At 40.0% G+C, this 11,392-nt stretch overlaps 1 protein-coding gene across 3 annotated transcripts in view; it reads left to right on the top strand.

Annotated features, from left to right (window-relative positions):
* Nucleotides 1-523: 523 nt before the first annotated feature.
* The window catches only part of DENND4C (DENN domain containing 4C), an 80,156-nt gene continuing 69,287 nt past the window's right edge, over nt 524-11,392 (top strand). For 2 of the 3 annotated variants that reach the window (XM_042877358.1, XM_042877360.1), the window contains exon 1: nt 524-667. The gene's annotated coding sequence lies outside the window, so the exon portion shown is untranslated. Of the gene's footprint in view, nt 668-10,942; nt 10,971-11,392 lie in introns of those variants that run through there. The other variant, XM_042877359.1, reaches the window with a different exon arrangement.

Below are 11,392 nucleotides of genomic sequence, written 5' to 3' on the forward strand. Positions count from 1 at the left end.
GGAGACAGCTCAGCCTAAGGCAGGGGAGCAGGAACTGAATGGGCTTTCTAAGAACACTCTGCAACACGAACTTCCAACCTCCTGACAAATACCCCTCTAAACAAGTACAGCCCTACGTCTTCCTCCCTCACAGAAATATTTGGGTAAGAAGCACCACCTACGAAGCAAATACTCTTGTCTAGACAGGCAGCTAAAATGACCCACCAAGCTCGGGTACCAACAAACCCCGCAGAGGAGACCTGGCCGGGACACAGACCCACGCCAGCTCAAAGAGGCACGCCCGCTTGAACCCCCGCAGCCCGACGCGACTGCCCGGCGCCGCGCGCCCCTCCCGCCTCGGCCCCACGCGAGGCGCGGCCTCTCCGCGCGCTCCGAGCGCCGGCTGATCCCGCCCCGCCGCCGCCCTCGGGCGCCCCCTGTCCGCAGCAGCCGCTCCCCTTGCCCCGGCCAACGCCGCCTCTTTTCGGGGCGGGCCTGGACCCGCCTGTAGGCGTTTGCGGGGGAGAAAGTAACATGGTGGCCGTTTCCTTCCCAAACAGGAGCGGCGGCGGCTCCGGCTGCTCTTGAGGCGGCGGCAGGAGCGGGGAAAAGCTGCGGGCCGGGAGCGCCGCGACCGTTGGCGCGGGGGAGGGCGTCGGTGGCTTGGCGGCTGGAGGGCAGGCGGCAGGTGAGCGGCCGTAGGCGGGCAGGCAGAGGCTGACAGGCGCGGAGGGGGGACCCGGCGCCTCATCCCTCCGTCCGTGGCAGGAAGCTGGCGGGAGCACCCCATCCGCCAGGCCCTTCCCCTCGCTTTTCTCAGAGCTCGGGAGGAAAGCTTTCTACTCGCCGAGGGGGCACAGGGGTACGAGGCGTCCCCTCGGCGCCCGGGAAAAGGGTCCCGTTTCTCCTCGTCGCCGGGGCGAGCCGTGACACCGAGCGGGGCGGGGAGGGCGGGGGCGTTTTCTGAGCTTTCCATTTTATTTTTCCTTTTAAAGTGCTCGCGACTGGTTTCGCGTTCCCTCGCGCCAGCTGTCCCCGGAGGCGGCTTTGGCCCCCGCCGTCCCGCGCGCTCCGTGCCCCACCAGAAGCGGGCGGCTCCGGAGCGCGGGAGGGCGGGCGCAGGTGCCCCGCAGGTGAGCGGGCCGCGGGCTGCTCCGTCCTCCTTCCCTCCTTCCTTCCTCTCAGCCCTTCCATGTGCCAGCTCCTCCCTTGGGCCCCACGTCCGTGAGCTTAACCCCCGCCGGCGGGGGGGTGGTGGGGTATCGGCGTCCCCCCTCCGTGCTGCCCGGTGGTAAAGGTTGCTAACAGCCACGCGGTGTTTGGGGAGCTGATCGTATCAGCGTCGAAACTAGCTCCGTTTGGTTCTGCAGGTTTAAGGAACAACAACAACAAAAAAAAACTTGGAGTCGTGACTATTAATCACACTCTGCCATTGTCTGGGGGTATCTGGTGTGTCCTTGCATCGAGGCTAGATTATCTGTGCAGCGCCAGGGTTTGCTGACGCATTCGTGCCCTCATAGATCAACATGGGAAAATTATCTCCACAAGCTGTATGGCTTTCTAAGTGCCATGTAAGCTGACGTAATGCTATCTTCCTAAACATCCGTAAGTGTAAGTTAATATATTGTCAATGCAGCGATTGCAGAAAAGATCCGTAAGTTGAACGAAACTGTATTAAATTCTTCACTTGCAGAGATCGTAATCCACTTTTTTGTCTCTGCTATGATCAAGTGCATTCCAAACACAGACTGTTGGGCTGATTTCAAACTTAATGCCTGTGGCTAAACTTTTAGACGTGAGGACTTAGATAGTAAACAAACAGGGTGTTTGATTTGCTTTCTTTTTTCCCTAACCTGCGTTAACTTCTGGGGAACTGGTACTTTCTCGTTTTTATACCGTTTTCTTGGCTCATTGAGACAGTTTAGAACAAGCTAAACTCGAGCCTACATAAGCTGGTAGAAAGAAAATCATTTCCTTTTAGTTGCTTTTGTTAGTGTTTGTTTGTTTTCTTTGGTGTTTAATGAACACAAGGTTAGTAGAAGTTTTTGCATCACTCTTTTTAAGGTATACTAGAAGTTAAGGGAGTAAACATTCTCTGTGTTTTAGTGGGGAGAAAAATGCTGAAATGCAAATTACTTCACACCTATTTAGAAAATGAAAGTTATTTTGACTTTTCTGTGAAGGCCTGCCATGCCCAAACTTAATTGACTGTCCAGACCAATGTATGTATTTCAAATGCTTGGCTCTAAGAGCACCTCTAAATAACCAGTCAACCAACAACAACAGAAAAAACCTGTTAGATAGCTTGAGTACTTTTATTACATGTGATGATTATAAGTTTTTTAAAGAATTTCTTTAATAATTGGCTGGCTGCTTATTACCATTCTGGTGAAACTGAAATGCTAACGCATTCTGCCTTGAATTGTGCAAGGGGAATATTTCAGTAGAAACCAGAAATTTAAATATTTCTGACCTAAATTTCCATGTTAAAATGGTTAGCAACATGCATTATAATTATAGCTGTATAAAATAACAAAAAATTGTTGGTTTTTTTTTTTAATATTAGTGCATTAAGGTGGATGTTTTCTTAAACATGTATGAATAAGGGTAATGTTACATTTGATTGTTCATTTTTTGATTAAGGTCTGGCTCTATGTAGCCTGATGGAATTGAAATGAGATCTTCATGAACTAAATCTTGTGTGCTAGTACTTTTGTTTGAGTGTTTGAATCATCAAAGATTGTGTGTGAAATTTTTTTTCTGATTAATTCTTGGAATCTCTTATTAATGAAGATGTCCACTACAGCTGCACTACCATCCAGATGGGGCAAAACTAAGATATCCAAATAATGACCTGGATAGCATCCCTGTGACTCATCACGTATGAATTCTCACTTGAGGTAGCAGTGCCAATGTTGTTGAAATATAGTTTTTTGGAATGGAATCTTTACGAACACAGTTCTTTCTTAGGTGTGTCTTTGACCAGTAGATAATCCTGTTTGGAGTTCAATCTCTGCGTGCTGTAGGACAAATAAGTTCCAGAGTTAGCTTTGAGGACACATCTGAATTTGCTTACACATACAGAAGGAATAAAGTCATCACTCAGTAAAGTGATGAAGGAACCATCTATTGCCAAAGATGCAAGAGGAAGGTAAGGGAGTCTTTTGACTGTTATTTAAAAATTACCTCTCGTTGAGGTACAAGATACAAGCAGTGGCAGCTACAAGCATAGAGCAGTATGGGTAAAGACTGTCTGATATGTTCAGTAGTGTGTATACTGTTTTCATGTAGCAGTGCCTCCTTTTCTGACACAGTCTTCTGTGTTATTAAAAAAAAAAAAAAAAAAAAAAAAAAAAAAAAGGAGCATAAAGTAACCTCTAATCTGGCATCTTTTTGTTTAAAGGTAACCTGAGCTATAGAGATCTGTCTCATGAAACCTTTTTTTTTTTTTTTTTTTTTTTTTTCATGGAGTGGCCTGTTATCCCAAAGCAGGGATTGTCTACCTTCCGTATGCCTTCTTCCTGAATCGTGTTTGAGATACTGAAGGTCTTGGTGTGGACAAACTCTGAAATATTTTATGGGGTTCATAGTCAATGTTTATTAAGTTACCTCCCATGTGAATTGCTAGGGCCATTACTGCTTCTTCACATTTGTTAAACAAGTATCACTTTGCTGCATTGCAGCATGTGACCTGCTTTTCTCAAACAGTGTTTCTATGAGACAGTAAACTGAAGCCTTTGCACTTTCATCTACTTCTTAGCTTCTGTCTTGCTACAAAAATCATCCCTGTCACAAACTCTGATAATCAAAGGCATTGTCTTTGGTTATACAGAAATGCAGTGCTGCTTCTTTCTTACGGGATAAAGCAGTGTTGGAAATACTCGGTTCATATAATGATAATGATAGTGATTTGTTTCTGGAAAATTGTGAAGCTACGTTGGCCTCTGTTGTTAGAACCTTAGCAGGTTAGTTCAGGACTGTTTTTGGACTACAAAATAGTTTCTGGTGAAATGTGTCTGTTTCCAGCAACTCCTTTGACAGCATCTGTCATAAAAAGTATGCATGTAAACTTACTTATTTTAAAGTTTTAGGAGTATATTTATACTGGGCTATACTATTCCAAAGTGAAATGGAGCAGAAGGCTGGGTCTTAGTTAATACAGTCTCACTGTATTTCTTTGTTTTTGCTTACAGATTCTTAAGTGTATATCTGGGGTCCTGGTGTTTACTCTTTGGCATGCAGGAAACCTGAAAACAGTTTTCAGGATAGTAAATATTGTAGTGATGTTATTTGTTTATCCATGTGACTTAGTTTTCACTTTTTTAATAGTGGCAAACTGAGGATTGCAGGATTGTTGATACAGAGAAAGTAAAAATATACCTACATTTTCATGTCCAAAGTTGGCTTGTATGTCATTAAATGTGTCATTTATTTTGGTTCAGTTAAATATAATGAGGCAGTGCTGCCTCATTCTTTTCATCGTCATTTTGTACTGTTACAGCTCCTTTTCTTTACTCTAAAAGAATTCTGAAGAGAGTTGATGCATTTAAAGCATCAACCAAGACCCTTTTGTTTGTTTGTTTGTTTGTTTTTTTTTTTGGGGGGGGGGGTGGGTTTTTTTTTTTTTTTTTTTTCTGTTTAAAAGATGTTAAAAAATAGTGTAAATCAGGAATTGACTTGCAAATTAAGCTGTTCAGCTCTGGCAGCAAAAGCTGAGTTTACAATTACGAGTCTCCAAGGTAGCTGAAGCTTTCTTCCTCTTGAAATGAAAGTGTTTTCTAGTTCTGAACGAATTGCAACTCTTCCACAAAACTTCACAGTTTTTCAGTAGAGAGGCAAAGAACTTCATGTTTTTGCTTTCCCCTGAACCTGCCCATTTCAGTGATAGCTTTTGTCTTTCTAATTAATTACAGACTTTGATCAGTAATGCTTGAGCTGAAGTCCAGCCACTGATGCATTCTTTAGTGCTCCTCTTCCCCTTTGCAAGTCTTTTGTGTTGAGGCATTGTGTTACTGGTGAAAGCAAAACTTTTCTTTTTACCCCTCTAGGGCAACCTAGTGATGCTATTCTTGGTGTCACATAGCATGGCTCTAACCTTCTTTGTTATTCCTTGGGAAAGAAACTGGACTCTTACCAAGATAAGAAACCTGATATAGGTAGAAGTCTTCAAGTAAGATATCCTCTTGCCTCATCTCTGTAATGCATACACTGCGTCTTACTGCGTTAAGAGGACACGAACATGTGGTTGAAAATGGGAGAAAGAGAACTACAACTTGAGAGCAGTTAGCTGGAAGCACAGAATGAAGAAGTTAAAGCACTTAATTTCAGGAAAAGCAAGAAATCAAGGTGAAGTATGGCTGGATATCTAAGTCTTGAAACTTCTAGAGGTATCTGTGTCAGAGAAAGTTATAGAAAGGAAACATAAAGCAATCTGCTGAGTCACAGCAACAAGTTACTCGGTCAGTTACTTTTAATCATTGCGTGAGACTATTGCAAAATCTGGAAACAGGTGTGTCCAGTTTTTCACTGTTTGATCAACCAGCTATCCTTGGAAGTAATAGCAACAGCTTGCCTAGACTAGGGCATAACTTAGACCACTACTTTCACTGTTTTCTCTGCACTTTGAGTCCTTCTGCTAATGCTTTAAGTAGTGAATGACCCTAATGAGAATATGTTGGCTATCTAAATCTACGTAGCAGAAAATTGTTCTGCTTGAAGATAACGTGAACTTTACTGTGCTGATGTTTTTTATTTGTTGAGTTGTGATTGTTTGTTTGTTTGTTTTTAATCTGAAAACATAGACAATGTCTTTTGCAGGATTCCATAAATCATTAAAAGTATGCCATGTGTTTGCCAAAGGAAATCCCTTCAAGGATATGGATAGCCTGAAAAATGTTCAACGGTTGTAAAACATATATGTCTTGTAGCTGTTAAGCTTCTGAAACCACTGAGGATGTAAGGATGTAAAGAAGAATATTTACAGAAGTTAGTTTTAGCTTTATAGGGAGCAATTCCCAGTAAAAGCCTCACTGTAGCTGCACTGTATTAGCCTTTGAAGCTCCTCTTTGCAGTTCTTGTAGGTAGGAACCTAGCAAAGCTATTTGAAACCTCAAGATTTTTTTTTCTGAATAGTTCCCACAAATATCTACAAATAAAAATTAGGATTTAGCAGGAGGAGGAAGAGTAAAGTCACTTTCTTGTGAATTTTTCTAAGTCCTGAACTACTGTGATGTATAAATGTGGTTGGTTAATGTGCGGGATAGAATACTGGAAGATGTTACTGGTGCAGTATGCCTCATTGTGGTTTCTTTTTTTTTTTTCTTTTTTTTTTCTGTTCTGAATATCAAAGTGTAAGCAGGACGTAACAAGGGAGATCTTCCTGAATAAGGAAATTATTGGTTTCTTGAAGTTCTGATAAAACCAGAAAAAGCAATCGCCTGCATATCGCCTGTACAATGTTAACTTTACCCCTGAAGTGAGTTCTTGCAGTTAGACTGAGCAGTGAAAGACTAGACTGTGTTCCAACCTTAAAATCATGCACTGCACTGGGGAATGCATGTTTTTAAGGATTTTTTTTTTTGCTGTTCTGTCTGTTTTTCCTTTTGTGTCTTAAGCTTGAAGTAGTAATTCTTACTATGTAAAACTGTTTGCTTTGTTCCCTGGATAATGTAGAGGAAGAAAATCACTAATGTTTGGTATATTAATGAACTAAAACTTGAAACCCCACTGATATAAGAAAATCACAAGTCTTAAGTAGAAACAGACTTTGCAAATAAAAATTTGGTTTTGATTTTGTACCTACACTGAAGCTTACACCATAATATGTTTGTGTCTTTGCAGATAGCTTTTTTTATTCAGTTCTGGCTGAGCTACTGCAACTCCTCTATGTAAAAAAAAAAAAAAAAAAAAACAACCCAGGCCTACATAATGCTTAGTAAATGAAGGAATAGGTTGTGCAGGAATGAGTAGGTCAAAGAGAAAGATTGCCTTTCAAAATCACTGTATGTGCCTCGTGCGTGTCATTTTCTAAGTCTGATGTATGTGTCATTGCCTTTGTGCTTCTAACTTTTGTTGTATACTTGGTCATGTAAGATAATTATATGTGAAGGCCTTAAATTCCTTTGGGTTATGATGACTCATTCACCGTGAATGAAGTGAGTAATATGACATTTCAGTTTAATTTAAAGAAAACAGAACAAATGCTGCTTGTAGTCATTTTATAGTTTTTCTGCTTTCTTCTTTGTGAGATTCATAGTGCATGTACACAGCATACACTGTTAACTTCAAAACCATTGGTCTTTAATCTTCTTGACTGAACCAATTCTGTTAGAGGGAAAAGGTCTTAAAGGTAAGTTCTCTAACTTTAAAATACTTCCCTAGCTGCACTAACTGGTGATGCACAAATCAGAGAAGAGAGATTGTGCTTTGAGCCTTGAGTGCCTGTTGTGTCCTTTTAAAACTCCTTAGCTTGTGTTTAACTCAAGTGCTTGCTTGAGAGAAATGAAAATTCTTTTATAGCGTTGTGGCATTTATAGTGCAGGTAAAATACTTTCCAAGCTTGATATGTGGCCTGCGATACTTCCAGCAAAGTTGGCAGGTGATGTTCTAGTGATTTGTCAACTATAGATAGATACCTTTTTTTTTTTTTTCCTCTTTTTTTTCTTAAGCAGAGACTATGGTGTTATTCAGCAGTGCATTTTGTTCAGCGGTAATGGATGTAATCTAATAGAAAGCTCTTCTGAGTTGCAGAAGAGAAGTTTCTTTCAGGTTTACTGTCAACATTTAGTTATCCTACCCAGCTTTTTTTAGTCCTTGAAGATTTGTCACCTCTCTGTTTTGTGTGCTGACTTTCCTCAAAGGGACGAAGACTGGGTTGATCATCTGAGTTAGAGTGCCTGCTTTTGAATTGTTGGAGTGATAAGTACAAAGTTACTGCAGATGATGCACTCTATTTGTGTCCCTGCTCTTTTTGTCAGCACTCAGTGTTGTTGCTGCCCTAGCCCTGTTAAGAAATGACAAAGGAATGAAAAAAATCTCAAAAGAAAGGGAAGCATTAAAATCACTGCAGTGGGGAGTTTTATCAATTGAGAAGAGTGAAGATGTTACAACATGGTGTACTTGGGAAGAGGTTGTGATAGCTGATGTAGTTTGTTTGTTTGTTTTTGTGGAGTGAGAAATTGTGAATTCCAGTCCACTCTGAATGGTGATATCCTATGTGTGCATACACCATAGCAGCTGGGTGTAGGTGGAGGGATGGGGCTGTGCTGATGAGAGTCATGTGGGAAATATTGTCTGACTTTTTTAAAGAGTTCAGGAAACAAAACAGGTTTGTTTTTATTTTTAAGAGGGCATATTTATTTTCATTATACTAAATTGTTTGCAACTAAATAAAAAACATTTATTAAGAGTATTTTACATTGGAGTAGGTACCCACCCTTCTTCTTGATGTACATACATATCAAGGAGTTGGACTCGATGATCCTTACGGATCCCTTCCAACCCAACATATTCTATGATTTTATGTTAATATATGCAGAAGTGAATGTGTTAAACTTTGACAAAAATGGACATTTATAGTAACAAAGGGTAATAGCAATAATGTGAAGAGCACAATGGTTTTAAACAGTAAATCCATACTGATTTATGCATTGTGTTTCCTTTGCACTATGGATTCAGTACTCATCTTTGCCTTCAGAATATTTTCAAAGTCCTATCGTAGATTAGCTTTGGTTTCTCCAAAGGGATAGTTCTTCAGATTTTTAGATATATTGGACACTGTTAACAACATTGGCTGAAACTTTTAAACACGAATGGTTCTTCCCTGCTTTTTGTGTGTTATTAGCTCAGCTGGTATGTTCTTTGTAATGAACATACTTAAGCACTTTTGCTATTTAAAGGCTGTATATTTATTCCCAGAAAATCAAGTTTACAGTAAATGTTTTGTCTGAGAACTCCACCAATGCTGAGTAACACAGCAGAGATATTTTGGTTGTTAGATGATAATTATAAGGAATGTCTAAATATGGGTCAGCCTTCACATTTACTTGCCAGCTGGTGAATGGTAGTGTTTCATCACAAAATCTCAGTCTTCCTATTCTCCAATAGCTTTTTGTTGCTTGAGAAAAATGTTTATTGATGTGTTTGTCTTTGTAAGTAGTATCTTTATTACACATGATCTTTCAAAAATATTTTCTTTGGGAGTACACATAATGATCTCATTTCACGTACATTCAGGCTTTAACGGATTCAGATATTTAGTTCTCCCATATATATGTTCAGGGCTGTAAGTAAGCACAGCAGGAAACGGGTAGGTAACTAAGGCTTTCAAGAGATGGAAATGCAAGGTTTTTAAAATATGTTGTGGAGTTCAGAAGAGGGGAGAAGATTTCTTGGTGTTGTTGATGAGCTTCTGTGATTTAAAAAAAAAAAAAAAAGTATGTATATTTCTTGTTGCCTCACAAGTAACTGAACAGTTCAGCATAAAAGAAATAAGAAAATATACATTGGATATACAGTGTTAATATTCTTATCTGAGAATGAAGGTTATCTTTGTCAGTGTAAATTTCAGCAATAATTTCTGTTTTTGGAGAAAGAAATATGGGGGGCAATTGTTGACCGTTAATGCAATTTCTGAGGTTGCTGTTACCCATTTCTTTGTTCTTTGTCCGTGAAGGTTTTTCTTAAACAGTTGACAATGCAGAAAGCAGTTCTGAAAGCTGAAGGCACCCACTTTAAGGCATTTATGTTTGATTTGTGTTTGTAGTAATTTCACTGCAAGTGATCTGTGAAGTGGTTGCTGCAATGGAGGTGCAGAAATAGTATATAGGCAAGGTCTTGGAGCATTTGCTGCAGAAGGGCAAACCCTCATTGCAAAACTGCTGCAGATTAAGAGTTTGATAAAGGCTGGTGCTGGGTAAAGAACAAAAAGCTCATCCTCTAGGCTCCTTATTGGTGAAGCATAAAACAAAAGCCATGAATATTCAAACTGCTATCAACCATGTGGTTTGGACTTTTTTAAAGCCATCTTGGCAAAAGAGTGTTTCTTAATGAGAAATTGGCAAGAGGATTAAAAGACAGTCTTTCTGAAGTGTTAATAAGCTCCTGCCAAGCTTCAAAAGCAGCAGGGAGAGAATGAAAATGCTGACATGAAACCAAGTGTTTTGATGCTGCTGTCATAAGCTGGATAAAAATGGGAGTCATCCTCTCAATAACTGGGAATGTGTTTAGTGGGGTGGGTATAGGCTGTGGAGTTCTGAAATTGTAGATGAAGCGACTTAGGCTTCTTGTGATAAAGTTGTCAATGGAGGGATCTATAGAGAGTGACTGTCTGTCTGCTGCTGTGTTTGTACACCCAAAGACGAAAAGATGTAAAACAGAGTTCCTCAAAATCAGCAAAAGGGGTATTCTAGACCTGTGGTATCAGGAGATTTTCAAGAAGCATGTGCTTTTCTGTATTATGAATAGCTAACAGAAACAAAATGAAAGTATGATTGTATGATCTGGCAAATCTGTCTTTAGAGATTCTAGCAAAATTATGTTGGTTCTAATAACTTTCAATTCTTAGTAGAGAGAACAAGTATCAGACTTTTTAGTTTACTTGGTTAACTTCTGAGCTGAATTTGAAATGGAACATCTTTTTGTCCCTCCTTTTGACCTCTCCGCACAAAACACTGTCCCAGCCCTACCTGCTCAAAAAACAGTGAAGAAAAACCATGGAGAGAAAAAAAAAAAAAGGTACAAAAAATCCTACAAAAAAAAAAAAAATCTAGGAGATTTGGGCTCCCAGATGGCACTTAACTGCTGGACTATTGTCTCTTGACTTTTTCTTTACTGTTTTATTTTTGTTTCAGGCTACTATATTTGACTTTGCTCCAACAGAGTTTCCAATTACAGAAAGGGTTCTCTAGCAAAGAATGTTTCCAGGGCTGCAGATGTTTCACTCATTACATAATACTGAGCATGGCTAACCTTTAAAGCTTGCAACTGGGGCAGTAAGTACACTTTATAATGTACTTCCTTTGCTCTGAAAACTATTACTAGTTTTCTTATTATTAATGTTCTTCTGATATTTTTATTACTAGTTTTCTTTGTGTGCTTTTTTTTTTTCTTTCTTTTTTTTTTTTTTCCAGTGGCTGGAGTGGTTACTTGTCACTGGAAGCCTGGTGAAACTGGCTTACTAAACGAGTATAGTTGCTTGCTGATCATTATTCTTCCTTTCTGACATATTTTCTGTTTTCTGTCCTTGGCTGTAGAACTTCATTTACTGGTACCAAACTTGTCTTCAATTGATTCCAGCTGCTGTTCCTCCAGTCTCTGAAGGTCACTTCAGAATTTGCATTGTGGCCTCATAGTCTGTAGCTGCTCCAATTTTTGTACTATTGGACAGTTCATAATTACTGTTAAAAAAAAAAAA

The sequence above is a fragment of the Lagopus leucura genome, unplaced genomic scaffold (assembly GCF_019238085.1).
Source record: "Lagopus leucura isolate 7727_CA_CO unplaced genomic scaffold, USGS_WTPT01 Super-Scaffold_100018, whole genome shotgun sequence".
NCBI classification, from domain to species: domain Eukaryota; kingdom Metazoa; phylum Chordata; class Aves; order Galliformes; family Phasianidae; genus Lagopus; species Lagopus leucura.